The sequence below is a fragment of the Triticum urartu genome, chromosome 7A, assembly GCF_056163025.1.
Source record: "Triticum urartu cultivar PI428250 chromosome 7A, HENAU_Tu73, whole genome shotgun sequence".
Taxonomy (NCBI): Eukaryota; Viridiplantae; Streptophyta; class Magnoliopsida; order Poales; family Poaceae; genus Triticum; species Triticum urartu.
The window spans coordinates 391,420,857-391,437,131 of record NC_141879.1 but is presented as its reverse complement, the minus strand read 5'-3'; positions in this window follow the sequence as shown (position 1 = coordinate 391,437,131).

Genomic DNA, 16,275 nt, shown 5'->3' with positions numbered 1-16,275 from the left:
AGGATAGTGTTCGACCATGCAAAATAAGTTCCACATACCACCGTAGAGAGAATAATATTTCCACAAATCTAATCTGCTGACACATTTTGGCAACATGACATTATGCCATGGCCCGGTGATTATTCGAACCGTTTCCTTTAACTAGCCCCGCACATAACACGAGGCAGTTTCTTGACACGTCTTGTCAAAGCAGAGATCGTGTCCCCCTTATTATGGGATTCTAATCAATACGGGCGTGGGTAACCCAACCACGCCATCGATTACGGCGCTTGGGGGATAAGCGAGTTTTACCAGGCTAGTGGGGGCACATAGTTTCGGCCGCCCTTATAAAGGGATAAGGTTTAACCTTTTTCTACCCACGCCTTCTTCCTGCTTGCTCATCCATTCTTGCGCACTCGAGCTCCAACGCCCAAGTCCACATCCTTCTCCTCAACCTTCTCCAAACATGTCCGGAGCGGGAGGCAAGTGGATGGCATCCTCCGTCACGGAGGGACACATCAAAAAGCTGCGCGGGGTCGGATACCTAGCCGCGAATATCGCGCGGTCGGATACCTACCCCGGAACCTCACGAGAGGGTAGTTTTCCTCCACCACTTCCTCCGCGGACTGGGGTTTCCCCTCCATCCATTCGTCCGTGGTCTCATGTTCTACTACAGGCTGGACTTTCATGATCTGGCCCCGAACTGTATCCTCAACATTTCGGCATTCATTGTCGTGTGTGAGGCTTTCCTCCGCATCCAGCCCCACTTCGGCATGTGGCTGAAGACCTTCAATATCAAGCCGAAGGTGGTGGGAGGCCAACAAGCAGAATGCGGCGGAGCCATGGTGGGCAAGATGCCCAATGTAATATGGCTTGAAGGCTCCTTCATGGAGACCATAAAGGGGTGGCAATCGGCGTGGTTCTACATCACCGAGCCGCGCGACACCAACTGGGTGGCGGCCCCCGAGTTTCGATCCGGAATCCCCACGCGGCTCACCTCCTGGAAAGAGAAGGGCCTATCCTGGGGTTCATCGGTGGAGCTGGACGGACTCCAAAAATGTATCCGGAATATGGCAAGCAAGAAGCTCAAGCTTGTCAACATAGTCCAGGTCATGCTCATCCGCCGGATCCTCCCGTGTCAACAACGGGATTTCAACTTGTGGGAGTTCGACCTGGCCCAGCACCAGACTCTGAGCGAGCTCTTTGACACAACGCACAAGGACGTCTGGAGGGTGCTATTCAAGGGCGCCGAGGTCCCTCCCTCTCTCACCGAGGACCGCGGGCTAAGCGCGAAGCGCCGAGCGCATTCGGTGAGTTCTATACATCCGGTAGGACATTTATTTCCCCTGGCATAACCATGTGCGGGGTTTGAGCTCCATGCCTTTGACAGGACTGGGTGGAGACGTCGGGGCAGATTAACTTTTCGGCCCCTCTGCCCGAAGACATTGCGGACGCTCTCCTGACGGAGATGCTGACTCCGGCTCCTTACAAGGTGCCGGAGAAGACCAAGAAGGCCAAGGGAACACGAAAGAGTTCCCGACGCCAGGTGTTGTCAGACTCATCGTCCGATAACTCCGCGACGCACTCCTCCCCCGAAGACGGGGAGGAAGATGAAGATGCTCCCCCTTCAGTTGGGGGAGACAAGAAAAGGAAGGCTGCCCTGACCGGGGGCCGAAGGGTCCAAGAAGGGGAGGACCCTCCTTCCGGACTACTCCACCACTGCCGCTGAAGGCGAAGACGAGTGGCTGCTCAGGGCCAAGCCCCTGGCAAAGTCATAAGTATTCAAATACTAGAGTAACTCATAGCATACCTTTATCGCACTGCTTCTCCTAACGCCGAATTATGATTATGCAGACCGCCACGAGCCCGTATCGACGTATCCTCGTCAGACGGCTCCTTGGGCTCGTCGGATATGGATAGTGATCCACTTCCGACCGCCACCTCCCCTTGCCGTACGGACAACGCCGAGGTATTGTCTCAAGAGGCACCGGGTCGAGGGGAGACAGTCCCGGAGGCGCCTCAAGGCGACCTTCCAGACTCCGGGAGCAGAGGGAGCAAGGCTCCCAAGGGCTCCGAGTTCGGCCCTCAGCCGAACACCGCGCCGGAACCCCTAGTGGTTCCGGGCTCGGGCAGGCGGCCTCCTTCCAAAAGGGGCAAGATGCATGTGCCGGTGACCTTTGTCCATCCAGAGGCACCGGACAATCTGCTGGGAGCGCTTCGCAGCGCTTCCATCAACAAAGAGCACCGCACTATTATGAGTGCGGTGGTCCAGAAGGTTCAGTCCGCCAAGAGCGGACTGACTGAAGCCTATGCCAGCCTTCTAATAGGCTTTGAGGTAAGTTTTTGAAATATAGGAAAAATATTACCGCATAGACAGTAGCCCTGATGCTCTGTTCGGTGTTCACAAAGAAAAGCCGAACAGAGGATCAAACAATGGCGCAGGAGTCTAATATAAGTATGTCTATATGCGTATGCAGGCTTCGCTGCTAACCTCTGTCGCAGTGACTGCGGAGGTCGCCGCACTGAAGCAGGACCTCAAAGGGTCCAAGGAAGAGCTCGGCCTTGCCAAGAGGCAGCTCGAGGAGAACAAAGGTAAGTAGTACCTAGTCTATGGATATATATAAAAAGAATGCGATTGCAAAATGACAGGATCATCGTAAATTTGCCAGGGGCCACGACCGAGGTGGCGACCCTGAAGCAAGCGCTATCCGAGGCCGAAAACAAAGCAGCCAAGGAGCGCACCGAGCGGGAAAGGCAGGAGGCTCGGGTGGGCGAGGTGCAGCAAGAGCTCCATGCTCTCGTAACGAAGCATGAGGCGTTGGAGCTTGACTTGAAGACGCGAGAGTCCGAGCTTGCCGCGGCCCTTGAGAGCGCAAAGAATGCCAAGGCCGAAGCCCAAAAGGCCCTCCAGGAGATTGATGCGATGAAGAAGATAGCGGCGGGTAAGGCATTCTATATGCAAAGCAAGCATGTGAAAGTAAATTACTTGTTACTTACCCGAATCCGGAGCTCTCCAGGAGCATTCGCAAATTTGCCCCGCAGCATGTTGAATGTCGCACAGTTTTACCAGGCCGAGGAGGGAAGCTCAACGGAGAAGCTGTTCTGGTCTCAGTATACTGGGACCGAACACCCGATGCCTCTGAGCGACCAGCTGAAGTAACTGGTCGAGCTGCACAAGGTGGCCGAACAGGCCATGAAGGGCTTTATAGTCTGGATGTGGCCTGGCGACGCCCTTCCTCACAGCTACTTCAGCCTGGTGAGGTGGCTTATGGATGCCTGCCTACGGCTGGAAGTCATCAAGCGGTCCGTCTGCATCGAAGGTGCAATGGGCCAAGATGGACACCGTGTGAAGGTGCAATGGGCCAAGATGGACGCCGTGAAGCTGGTGAAGGAAGGGCCGCCAGAGGGCAAGGAGCATCGCCACCCCGAGATGTACTATGAGGGTGTCCTGAAGGGTGCCCGTCTTGTAGCGTACGAGTGTGCAAAAGATGTAATATTTGAATGAACTTGCTCGTGTAATCCTATATTATGAAAAACGTGTCCATATGCGCTATGCAATGCTTGTCTGAATTTAAAATATTACCTTCTATTCGGATGTTTATCAAATCTGAGAGATGGCTAGTCGTCGGCTTCTGCCCCCATGCCACGAGTGCTGGGGTGTTCGGGATAAACCTGAGCACTCTTGTTCCCATTGTTGGGTCCTTCGAGGGAGGTGCTTAGCACAACGAACAAGGCAGTCGGACTATAATGCGTTATCACTCTCAGTTAGCCATAGAATTCTATAATTTTAAATTTCAGCGAAGCCCCTAGTATTTGGAAGGCCAAATTTGGGGAGCGATACACGCCTTAAGCCGGACAGGGCCGACTCCTCGCTCTAAGCGGCATAAGTCTTTAGGGACTCGAAACCTCTCGAACAGTGACCAGTCTCTCGCCTTATCATGATAGTCAGTTTTAGCTTTCTCTACTGAGGTGCTTAGCCCAGCAGAACTGGGGCGCAATCGCAGTAGTTCTCCCAGTGCTACCTTAGCCGATATAGTGGAACGTAAGGTACCAAAACATGGAAGCCGGGCAAACCCAACTATTGACCCAAGACATGATTCAGAGCTGATGCATATAATGCTATAAGTTCGGGGTGCTGCACTGTCGAAAGTGTTCGGACTTCTCACACCATATTATGGGGTATGCTTAAGCCCCTAGCGTATTGGTCGTACCAGAGTGTACGGGTGCTAGATGTCGTGAATGAACATATATATAAAAAGGAAGAATGCAATAATAGTCTTAATGCTATGCATTGTTTATTCAAAAAGGTGTGTTAAAGCGGAATGATACAAGTAGTGCGATAAGCAAAAAGTAGGACTGTTTGACATGTCCCTTCCAAGGGCAAGATGAGGAATAGTATTAAAGCAAATATTGCACTCGTTATCGTAATCCACTTGGGAGTTCCGTGGTGTGACGTAGCTTTCTGCCTCCTTGGTTGCTGCATCATGTGTTTGGCAATCATGCTGCCGGACAAGGTTTCCAGAGATTAAAGTCCTGAAAGAGAAAAATAACAAAGCAGGAAGCCCCTAGTGCGGTTTAAGCCGCGACTTGGAGCGTGCCGCAGTCGTGCCCCCCTCCTCGCCTATGCCCATGGTATTTTTAATGCGTAATTATGTACGTGTGGCACGGATTTCGCCGTTTGGCTAGCACCGGGGTGGGGGCCGCATTGCTATGCGAGCTCGGAACGTGCTAGGCGGTCCTATTGCCGATTACTCCGGGCACGCTTGAAGGTGTCCGGGTCCTTAATCGCCGAACTAGTGGATTGCCTTAAGAGGCTGCTTTGCGCTTCTGCTGCGAGGGCCGCAGTGTGCTCCTCTGTGCAGAGAGAGCGCTCTGTGTTTCCATTGACTGTGATGACCCCCCGAGGTCCTGGCATCTTGAGCTTGAGATATGCATAATGCGGTACCGCATTGAATCTTGCAAATGCGGTTCGCTCGAGCAGTGCATGGTAGCCACTGCAGAACGGGACTATGTCGAAGATTAACTCTTCGCTTCGGAAGTTATCCGGAGATCCGAAGACCACTTCCAGTGTTACTAAGCCTGTGCAATGGGCCTCTACACCTGGTATGACGCCTTTAAAGGTCGTTTTAGTGGGTTTGATCCTTGAGGGGTCTATACCCATTTTGCGCACTGTGTCCTGATAAAGCAGGTTCAGGCTGCAGCCGCCATCCATAAGGACTCGAGTGAGGTGAAATCCATCAATGATTGGGTCTAAGACCAATGCGGCGAATCCACCATGACGGATACTAGTTGGGTGGTCCCTGCGGTCGAAGGTGATCGGGTAGGAAGACCATGGGTTGAACTTTGGGGCGACTGGCTCCAATGCATATACGTCCCTGAGCGCATGCTTCCGCTCCCTCTTGGGGATGTGGGTTGCATATATCATGTTCACCGTCTTGTGAGGGGAACCTCTTCTGTCCTCCAGTGTTCGGCTGCTGGGGATCCTCCTCGTCATCTCTATGTGACCCCTTATCTTTGTTTTCGGCATTTATCTTGCTGGCCTGCTTGAACACCCAACAATCCCTGTTGGTGTGGTTGGCTGGCTTGTTAGGGGTGCCGTCTATTTCGCATGAGCGATCGAGTATACGGTCCAAACTGGACGGGCCCGGAGTGCTTCTTTTGAATGGCTTTTTTTGTTGACCGGGTTTAGAGCCTTTGAATCCGGCATTGACTGTCGTATCCTCGGTATTGTCGCTGTTAATGCGGCGCTTATGTTTGTTGTGACGTGACTTGCCGTTGCCGTCCTTGGTATCCGAAGTACCATGGTTCTTTGATATGTTATTGCTGCGAGCCAAGCAGCTATCTTCTCCCGCACAAAAGTGGGTCATGAGTGTCGTGAGGGCTGCCATAGATTTCAGCTTTTCCTGGCCAAGGTGCTGGGCAAGCCATTCATCGCGGATGTTGTGCTTGAAAGCTGCTAGGGCCTCTACATCCGGACAGTCGATGATTTGATTTTTCTTTGTTAGGAACCGTGTCCAGAATTTCCTGGCCGATTCCTCTGGCTGCTGAATTATGTGGCTTAAGTCATCGGCATCTGGTGGTCGCACATAAGTGCCCTGAAAGTTGTCGAGGAATGCGGCTTCCAGATCTTCCCAACAACCAATGGACTCTGCTGGCAAGCTGTTGAGCCAATGCCGAGCTAGTCCTTTGAGTTTGAGTGGGAGGTATTTGATGGCGTGTAGGTCATCACCGCGGGCCATGCGTATATGCAGGAGGAAATCCTCGATCCATACCGCGGGATTTGTTGTGCCGTCGTATGATTCTATATTTACGGGTTTGAAACCCTCTGGGATTTGATGATCCATTACTTCGTCTGTGAAGCATAAGGGGTGTGCGGCACCTCTGTACTGGGCTATATCGCGACGCAGCTCAAATGAGTCTTGCCCGCTGTGTTCGGCCCGGCCGGACTTACTTTTACTGTATCCAGTGTGACGATTATCGTCTCGCATAGTGGCGCGCCCTCGTGATCCGTAGATTGATCTTGCATGTTTTTCTTTGTCCTCCAATACGTCTCGCAGGTCTGGCGTATTTCCCCATGCCTTTTTATTTGAATGGCGTCGGGGTGCGGGTTGAGCTTTTCGCTAGAATGTTTCTCTGTTGCGGCCACGAGGTGGCCGATCAGCCACGTCATACGCCGGGGATGTAGGTTTTGGTGCTTCCTCCTCCAGTCGGGGTAGCAACCTACACTTTGGGTAACTCTTGGAGGGGCGTTCGAGTTTATGTTCCTCGGCCGCCAGGACTTCAGTCCATCTGTCAGCTAGCAAATCTTGATCAGCTTGAAGCTGCTGCTGCTTTTTCTTAAGGCTATTTTCTGTGGCTATAAGCCGGCGCTTGAAGTGCTCTTGTTCGACGGGATCCTTTGGCACGACGAATTCGTCATCACCGAGGCTTGCCTCGTCTTCGGAGGGAGGCATGTAATTATCATCCTCCGCCTATCCATCTGCCGCTCTCTCAGGAGGGCTGGCTCCTCCATCCTCCTGCTCTAAATCTTGCTGGAGGGGATTGTTGTTGTCTTCGGCACTGTCCAGAGTGCTATTATCTCCGGTGCCGGTATCACCACTTTTGCCTTGGCGGGACTTAGAGCGGCGCCGCTGACGCCGGTGCTTGGGTTGCTTCTTGGAGGGGTCATCCTTTGTTGACTCGTCGCCATTGCCTTCTTTGGGTGTGTCCACCATGTATATATCGTATGATGAGGTGGCTGTCCAGTGCCCTGTGGGCAGTTGTTCCTCTTCGACTCCCGCATCGTCGTCCATACCGTCGATGTCTTCGGAGTCGAAGTCAAGCATGTCGGTTAAGTCATCGACAGTGGCTACTAAGCGGGTGGTGGGTGGGCGGCAAATTTCTTCGTCATCCGCATCCCAATCCTGCCGGACGTGGTTCGGCCAGGATCCTCTTGACAAGGAGAGAGACCTTAATGAGTTCCGTATGTTGCCGAAGGGCGAGTGCTGAAAAATATCCGCGGAGGTAAACTCCATGATCGGCGCCCAATCGGATTCAATAGGAACGGGCGCGGGCGGTTCGGAGTCCGTGGCCGGAGAAGGATCCGGCAGTTTGGTAACATGGCTCTCGTGAAGGGTAAGGTCGATATTCGGCTCGATCGCCGCTGAGGATACGGCCTCCATGATGGGGTCTATCCACCCGTCCATGGATGGCGCAACTGGCTCCGAATTGAGGCTCAGAGCGGCTGCTGATGCGATCTCCTGAATACGGTCCAATGGTAGAGCTAAATCGTACTCATCGTGACCGCGTGGCGCACAAGGCAGGGGCTCGAATCCGTCGAAGATCAAGTCTCCGTGGATATCGGTCGTGTAGTTTAAGCTTCCAAACCTGACCTGGTGGCCAGGGGCATAACTTTCAATCTGCTCCAGATGGCCAAGCGAGTTGGCCCGCAGTGCGAAGCCACCGAACACAAAGATCTGTCCGAGGGAAAAAGTCTCACCCTGGACTACATCGCTATCGATGATAGTAGGAGCCATCAAGCCTAACGGCGACGACATAGAGGAAAAGCACCAACGTCGGTGTCAAAACCGGCGGATCTCGGGTAGGGGGTCTCGAACTGTGCGTCTAAGGCGGATGGTAACAGGAAGCAGGGAACACGATGTTTTGCCCAAGTTCGGGCCCTCTTGATGGAGGTAAAACCCTACGTCCTGCTTGATTTATTCTTGATGATATGAGTATTACAAGAGTTGATCTACCACGAGATCGGAGAGGCTAAACCCTAGAAGCTAGCCTATGGTCTGATTGTATGTTGTCCTACGGACTAAAACCCCTCCGGTTTATATAAACACTGGAAGGGGCTAGGGTTACACAAGGTCGTTTGAAAAGGAGGAGATATACATATCCGTATTTCCTAGCTTGCCTCCCACGCCAAGTAGAGTCCTATCCGGACACGAGACGAAGTCTTCAATCTTGTATCTTCATAGTCCAACAGTCTGGCCAAAGGATATAGTCCGGCTGTCTGGAGACCCCCTAATCCAGGACTCCCTCAGCGGGTCCACCTCGGGGAAACTTGAGGGCTGGTTTTACTCGTAGGATGTCTCATCCGGTGTGCCCTGAGAACGAGATACGTGCGACTCCTATCGGGATTGTCGGCACATTGGGTGACTTTGCTGGTCTTGTTTTACCATTGTCGAAATGTCTTGTAACCGGGATTGCGAGACTGGTCGGGTCTTTCCGGGAGAAGGAATATCCTTCATTAACCGTGAGAGCTTGTGATGGGCTAAGTTGGGACACCCTTGCAGGGTATAAACTTTCAAGAGCCGTGCCCGTGGTTATGTGGCCGATGGGAATTTGTTGATGTCCGGTTGTAGAGAACTTGACACTTGACTTAATTAAAATACATCAACCGTGTGTGTAACCGTGATGGTCTCTTCTCGGCGGAGTCCGACAAGTGAACACGTGAAGGAAATATGCCCTAGAGGCAATAATAAAGTTATTATTTATTTCATTATTTCATGATAAATGTTTATTATTCATGCTAGAATTGTATTAACCGGAAACATAATACATGTGTGAATACATAGACAAACATAGTGTCACTAGTATGCCTTGTCAGGACCCCGATTCTAAGTCACACCGATCTAGCCTGTAACACCTCATATCACTTTGCGGCCTCACGCACGGTATTCCCACGGGTGTCACCTTACCATGGCCCGGGACCGTTTGCGCCTTTTGGCTCACGTATATGATAGTGTCGCTAGCATCCATATGACAGAGAACCCGGGCCGACATGACTAGTCGTGAACCCAAAGTGGCACTAACTTACGGGGACGGGCATACATGAATCAACATCGAGCATGTCGGTCAGCAGCGTGTGAATCCGGGCTGTAGCAACTGGGCTAACAGGACTCCAGGAACCCGGGCTGTAGCAGGCTAGTAGGACTCCGGATGTCACCGCGTGACATTTCCCCGAAGGGACAGACACAGGAACGAAGTGAATCACATGTCGGCCAGTCTAAGTGTTCCGGAGCAGTAGTGATGGGCTAGCAGGACTCTGGTGAACCGGGCTGTAGCGGACTACTATGGCTCATGGAAGCACAAGACTACATTTCCCCATAAGAGAGGCTACCAAATATGAACAACTAGGTTGTCGGATCCCACACATACCAAGCATTTCAATCATACACACAATATGCTCGATATGTGTAAATACAACATGGCATCACAACATAACTCTATGACTCAAGTATTTATTCATTAGGCTCCGAAGAGCCAGATAATACAAACATGGGTCTCATGACCCAACATTCAGAGCATACAAGTCAAAGCACATGCAGAAGCTTAACATGTCTGATTACAGACTTCTACAAATGAAAAAGGCTGAGAAGCCTAACTATCTACCAGATCCTGCGGAGGGCACAAGATCATAGCTGAGGTATCAAACTAAACGTCGAAGTCCACGTGGAACTACTAGCGAGACTGAAGTCTCTCTGCAAAACATAAATTAAGCAAACATGAGTACAAATGTACCCATCAAGACTTACATCAGAACTAACTACATATGCATTGGTAGCAACAAAGTGGGTGGTGGGGTTTAACTGCAGCAAGCCAGCTTTGACTCGGTGGCTATCCAGAACTACGACTGCAAGTAACTCTTTAGAGGTGGCCCACACGAGTCCACATATTCACCATATCAATACACCACTATGGATCCGCTCCCGTCTCCCTACGAGAACGCCATCCATAGCACTCACGCTTATCTTGCACATTTTAGAGTATCCACTTTCACTTGTATATGAACTATGCAAGGGGTCCAAGTTTCCATATCCGAGGAATCCGGCTATTCGAATAGATAATGATAACCCTGCAGGGGTGTACTTCTTCACACACGCTCTCGCCACTTACCACCATGTACACATCGTGTATCTCGGCAACCTTCAAGCAGAAGCCTGGCGAGGGAGTCGGCCACGACCTGACTAACCACACAAGTCTCTCGTCCAGATATATCGCCTATTCGGGTTCCATCCGCAAGGAGATCCGGCCGGGGTGTCGCTCACGGCCCCAAACGATGTGGGCAGGGTTCCCAAGCCCACCATCCGGGTGCCACTTGGTACACCGTGCCACTATGCCTAGTCTGTCCCAAGCCCACCTGTACCGGGTGCCACTTGGTAGACTACTAACACTACCTACATACACCAGAAACTAGTTGCAACTCCTGGACAGAGATCGAGTTGATTAATAAGCCGAGAGGGGCCGAGTTACCAGAACCCAATGTGTGGTAGTAACTGTTCATGGATCACAAACACAGAACTCAGTTCCTAAGAATGGTTGCAATGAGACAACCCACCATGTACTCCTACATGGCCTCTCACCGCTACCTTTACCAAATCGTGTTCACACACTTAGCTCTCAACAGTAGGACATGTTCACCATGTTCCAATTCATTCCCGATGGATCAGACCTGACTCAACTCTAAGCAGTAGCAGGCATGACAACAAGCATGAATGAGTAGGCATATCAGGGCTCAAACAATTCCTACTCATGCTAGTGGGTTTCATCTATTTACTGTGGCAATGACAGGTCATGCAGAGGAAAGGGGTTCAACTACCGCAGCATGTAACAGTTGAATCGTTGTTGTCCTAATGCAGTAAAAGAGAGCAGGAGCAAGAGAGTGGGATTGTATTGGAATGAACAAGGGGGTTTTGCTTGCCTGGCACTTCTGAAGATAGTATAGTTCTTGATCAGTGTCATCGATCACATCGTCGGAACCACGTCTACCGAGGGGGAACAACACCGACAAACAAAGAAGAAACACGATCAATGCAATGCACAATATGATGCATGATCATGACATGGCAATAATGTTATGATTTGCACTAACGCATCTAGCAACAATTTAAATGAAGTCCATATGGACCAAGGGTTCATATGCAAACTCCATATTTAGCATTTAAAATGCCATTATCATGTTTTCACTTATACAGTGGGTATAAGTTGGTTGATCATGCATGAAAGTAGTATAAATGGATAGATTGGATTTTTCTGATAATTTTTCATATATAAATTATTTCATTTGGAGTTACGGTTGAATGTCTATGATTTTTAGAAGTTTTGGGTATTTTTTGAAAATAATAAATCATTTCTGATTCAATTCAAAATTCCAGAAAATAATTACTGCGTCAGCCTGACATCATCATGACGTCAGCAGGTCAACGAGGCATGGTCCAGGTCAAACCTGACCAGTGGGACCCACTCATCAGTGACCCTAAGACACTTAGTGTCACAGACAGGTGGGTCCGGTCAACAGCCACGTCAGCAAGGTCAACACCGACGCATGGGGCCACTATGTTTAGATTAAACTTAAACCTTTTTGTTAGCTGGTTAGTTAGGCAGTGGGGCCCGCATGTCAGCGAGCCAAGGGGTTAGTTAGTGGGTCATTAGCCACTAATGACATTGCCACGTCAGTACGCCAGAGTTGAACACCGGCAACCAAACCCAACGGCGGAGGATCGCCGGAGTTGCTCGGGACGGCGATACAGGGGTCGGCTCGACGGCTGGAGGTGCCAGAGCGACGCCCAACCTCGCGCGCATCCAGGGGATCATGCGGGAGGCTGCGGGGTGGCCTGAGACGATGGCCACGGCAACCATGGCGGTGGCCGGAGCTCGTCTAGATGCGGGCGCGGGGCTGCAGTGCGCTAGGGGAGGATCTAATGAGCTAGGTGGCATCCACGGGCCACCAAAAGCACGCTGGTGACACGGGTTCGAGCGGAGGGGCTCGGGTCAAGAAAGCTAGGCGGCCATGGCGGACGACGGTGCTCGGGCATGTGGGCGAGGGTACTACGGCACGGGAACGAGCAAAATGAAGGAGGGGAAACGGAGTGGAGCTCACAGCGGGGTCGTTGACGGTCTCATTGGACTCGGGGAGGCCTCTGCGGCGGCGAATTCGACGACGGCGTCCGGTGGTCGAGGTGGCGAGGAAGATGATAGGAGACGCTGGAGGGCCTCTGGCCTTTCTTGGTGCGATGAGGAGGTGCAACGAGATACGAACGATCTCGAGAGCACGGTGGCGCGTCGTTTTGCCGTCGGTGGCCACGCGGGCGGCAGCGGTGGCCGGCGGGCTCTCAGGTGGTCGCAGGGAGCAGGGGCTAGAGAGGGAGAGAGGCATCAGAGAGGCGGGAGAGTGAGGGAGAATGTGATGGGTGTCTCGAGGCGCTCGAACGAGGGCGGGGGCGAAAGCAGGAGGTGGAGCTCGGTTGCACGCGCGTTGACACGGCGTCGTCCTCCTGGCAGAAGCTAGGAGATGACTGGCAAGGTGGGTTGGTGGGTTGGGCCAACTGGGCCAGCTCCAGGTGAGAAAGGTTAGGTTTCTCTCTTTTTACTTTCCGTTTTGTTGTGTTTTTTACTTATTCATTTTGCCACTGATTCAAATTCAAAAGAAATTCAAAAACAAGGCAAAACCTTCTGAATATTTTTATGTTGCCATTATGGACTTTTCCAAAGGCACATAAATAACTTCAGGGCCTCTTGAATTATATTCTATATACAATGAATATAATCCAAAACTCAAATACTTATTGATTTAATTTCAAAGTCCCAAAATAATTCCTTCAACAATGTTCCTACATTTTGGTCTGATATATAGCTCTGGCCAAAATTCTCAGAACTTTAAAAGGAACATTTTGGAATCATTGAATGCATTTTCGGGGTTATTTGCCCTTCTTTTAATTAAACTTTTGAGGCTTTCAAATTTCCTCAATTCAAGTTTCTTGAATTTAAACATGATGCATGGATGCAATGCCACTATCTGCAACAAAATTCTAGGGTTGTGACATGCCTCTACTTGACTAGCTCGTTAATCAAAGATGGTTACGTTTCCTAACCATAGACATGATTTGTCATTTGATTAACGGGATCACATCATTAGGAGAATGATGTGATTGACTTGACCCATTCCGTTAGCTTAGCACTTGATCGTTTAGTATGTTGGTATTGCTTTCTTCATGACTTATACATGTTCCTATGACTATGAGATTATGCAACTCCCGTTTATCGGAGGAACACTTTGTGTGCTACCAAACGTCACAACGTAACTGGGTGATTATAAAGGTGCTCTATAGGTGTCTCCGAAGGTACTTGTTGAGTTGGTGTATTTTGAGATTAGGATTTGTCACTCCGATCGTCGGAGAGGTATCTCTGGGCCCACTCGGTAATACACATCACTATAAGCCTTGCAAGCATTGTAACTAATGAGTTAGTTGCGGGATGATGTATTACGGAAGGAGTAAAGAGACTTGCCGGTAACGAGATTGAACTAGGTATTGAGATACCGACGATCGAATCTCAGGCAAGTAACATACCGATGACAAAGGGAACAACGTATGTTGTTATGCGGTTTGATCGATAAAGATCTTCGTAGAATATGTGGAAGCCAATATGAGCATCCAGGTTCCTCTATTGGTTTTTGACCGAAGACGTGTCTCGGTCATGTCTACATAGTTCTCGAACCCGTAGGGTCCGCACGCTTAAAGTTCGGTGATGATTTGTATTATGAGTTTCTGTGTTTTGATGTACCGAAGGTAGTTCGGAGTCCCGGATGAGATCGGGTACATGACGAGGAGTCTCGAAATGGTCGAGACATAAAGATCAATATATTGGATGACTATATTCGGACATCGAAAAGGTTCTGAGTGATTCGGGTATTTTTCAGAGTACTGGGGAGTTACGGGAATATGGGGAAGAAGTGTTGGGCCTTAATGGGCTTTCGTGGGAAGGAGAGGCAGCAGCCAGGAGGTGGCGCGCGCCCCTCCCAAGCCCAGTCCGAATTGGACAAGGGGTTTGGGGCGCGACCCTCCTCTCCCTTCCTTCTCCCCTTCCCTCCTTTCCGGAAGCCTACTCCTACTAGGAGTAGGAATCCTATTCCCTTGGCGCGCCCCTCCTAGGGCCAGCTTCCTCCTCCCTTTCTCCTTTATATACGGGGCCAGGGGCACCCCAGGACACAACAGTTGATCTCTTGATCTCTTAGCCGTGTGCGGTGCCCCCCTGCACCATATTCCACCTTGATCATATCGTAGCGGTGCTTAGGCGAAACCCTATGTCGGTAGCAACATCATCACCGTCATCACACCGTCGTGCTGACGGAACTCTCCCATGAAGCTCTGCTAGATCGAAGTTCACGGGACGTCATCGAGCTGAACGTGTGTTGAACTCGGAGGTGTCGTACATTCGGTACTTGGATCGGTCGGATCATGAAGACGTGCGACTACATCAACCGCGTTGTGGTAATGCTTCCGCTTTCAGTCTATGAGGGTACGTGGACGATACTCTCCCCTCTCGTTGCTATGCATCACCATGATCCTGTGTGTGCGTAGGATTTTTTTTGAAATTACTACATTCCCCAAGAGTGGCATCCGAGCCAGGTTTTATGCGTAGATGTTATATGCATGAGTAGAACACAAGTGAGTTGTGGGCGATACAAGTCATACTGCTTACCAGCATGTCATACTTTGGTTCGGCGGTATTGTTGGATGAAGCGGCCCGGACCGACATTACGCATACGCTTACGCGAGACTGGTTCTACCGACGTGCTTTGCACACAGGTGGCTGTTGGGGGTCAGTTTCTCCAACTTTAGTTGAACCGAGTGTGGCTACGCCCGGTCCTTGAGAAGGTTAAAACAGCACTAACTTGACGAACTATCATTGTGGTTTTGATGCGTAGGTAAGAGCGATTCTTGCTCAGCCCGTAGCAGCCATGTAAAACTTGCAACAACAAAGTAGAGGACATCTAACTTGTTTTTTGCAAGGCATGTTGTGATGTGATATGGTCAAGGCGTGATGAAATATAAATTGTTGTATGAGATGATCATGTTTTGTTAAAGTTATCGGCTACTGGCAGGAGCCTTATGGTTGTCTCTTTATTTGCATAAGATGCAAGTGCTATGTAATTGCTTTACTTTATCGCTATGCGATAGCAATAGTTGCAAAAGCAATAGTTAGCGAGACGACCATGTGATGACACATTGATAGAGATCAAGATGATGGAGATCATGGTGTCATGCCGGTGACGATAGAGATCATGACGGTACTTTGGAGATGGAGATCAAAGGCGCAAGATGATCATGGCCATATCATCTCACATATTTCGATTGCATATGATGTTTATCCTTTATGCATCTTATTTTGCTTAGTTCGGCGGTAGCATTATAAGATGATCTCTCACTAAATTTCAAGGTATAAGTGTTCTCCCTGAGTATGCACTGTTGCGAAAGTTCTTCGTGCTGAGACACCACATGATGATCGAGTGTGATAAGCTCTACGTTCACATACAACGGGTGCAAAACAGTTGCACACGTGGAATAATTAGGTTAAACTTGACGAGCCTAGCATATGCAGATATGGCCTCGGAACACTGAGACCGAAAGGTCGAGCGTGAATCATATAGTAGATATGATCAACATAGTGATGTTCACCATTGAAACTACTCCATCTCACGTGATGATCGGACATGGTTTAGTTGATTTGGATCACGTGATCATTTAGATGACTAGAGGGATGTCTATCTAAGTGGGAGTTCTTAAGTAATATGATTAATTGAACTTAATTTATCATGAACTTAGTCCTGATAGTATTTGCATAACTATGTTGTAGATCAATAGCTCGTGATGTAGCTCCCCGTTTATTTTGACATGTTCCTAGAGAAAAACTAAGTTGAAAGATGTTAGTAGCAATGATGCGGATTGGATCTGTTATCTGAGGATTATCCTCATTGCTGCATAGAAGAATTATGTCCTTGATGCACCGCTAGGTGATAGACCGATTGCA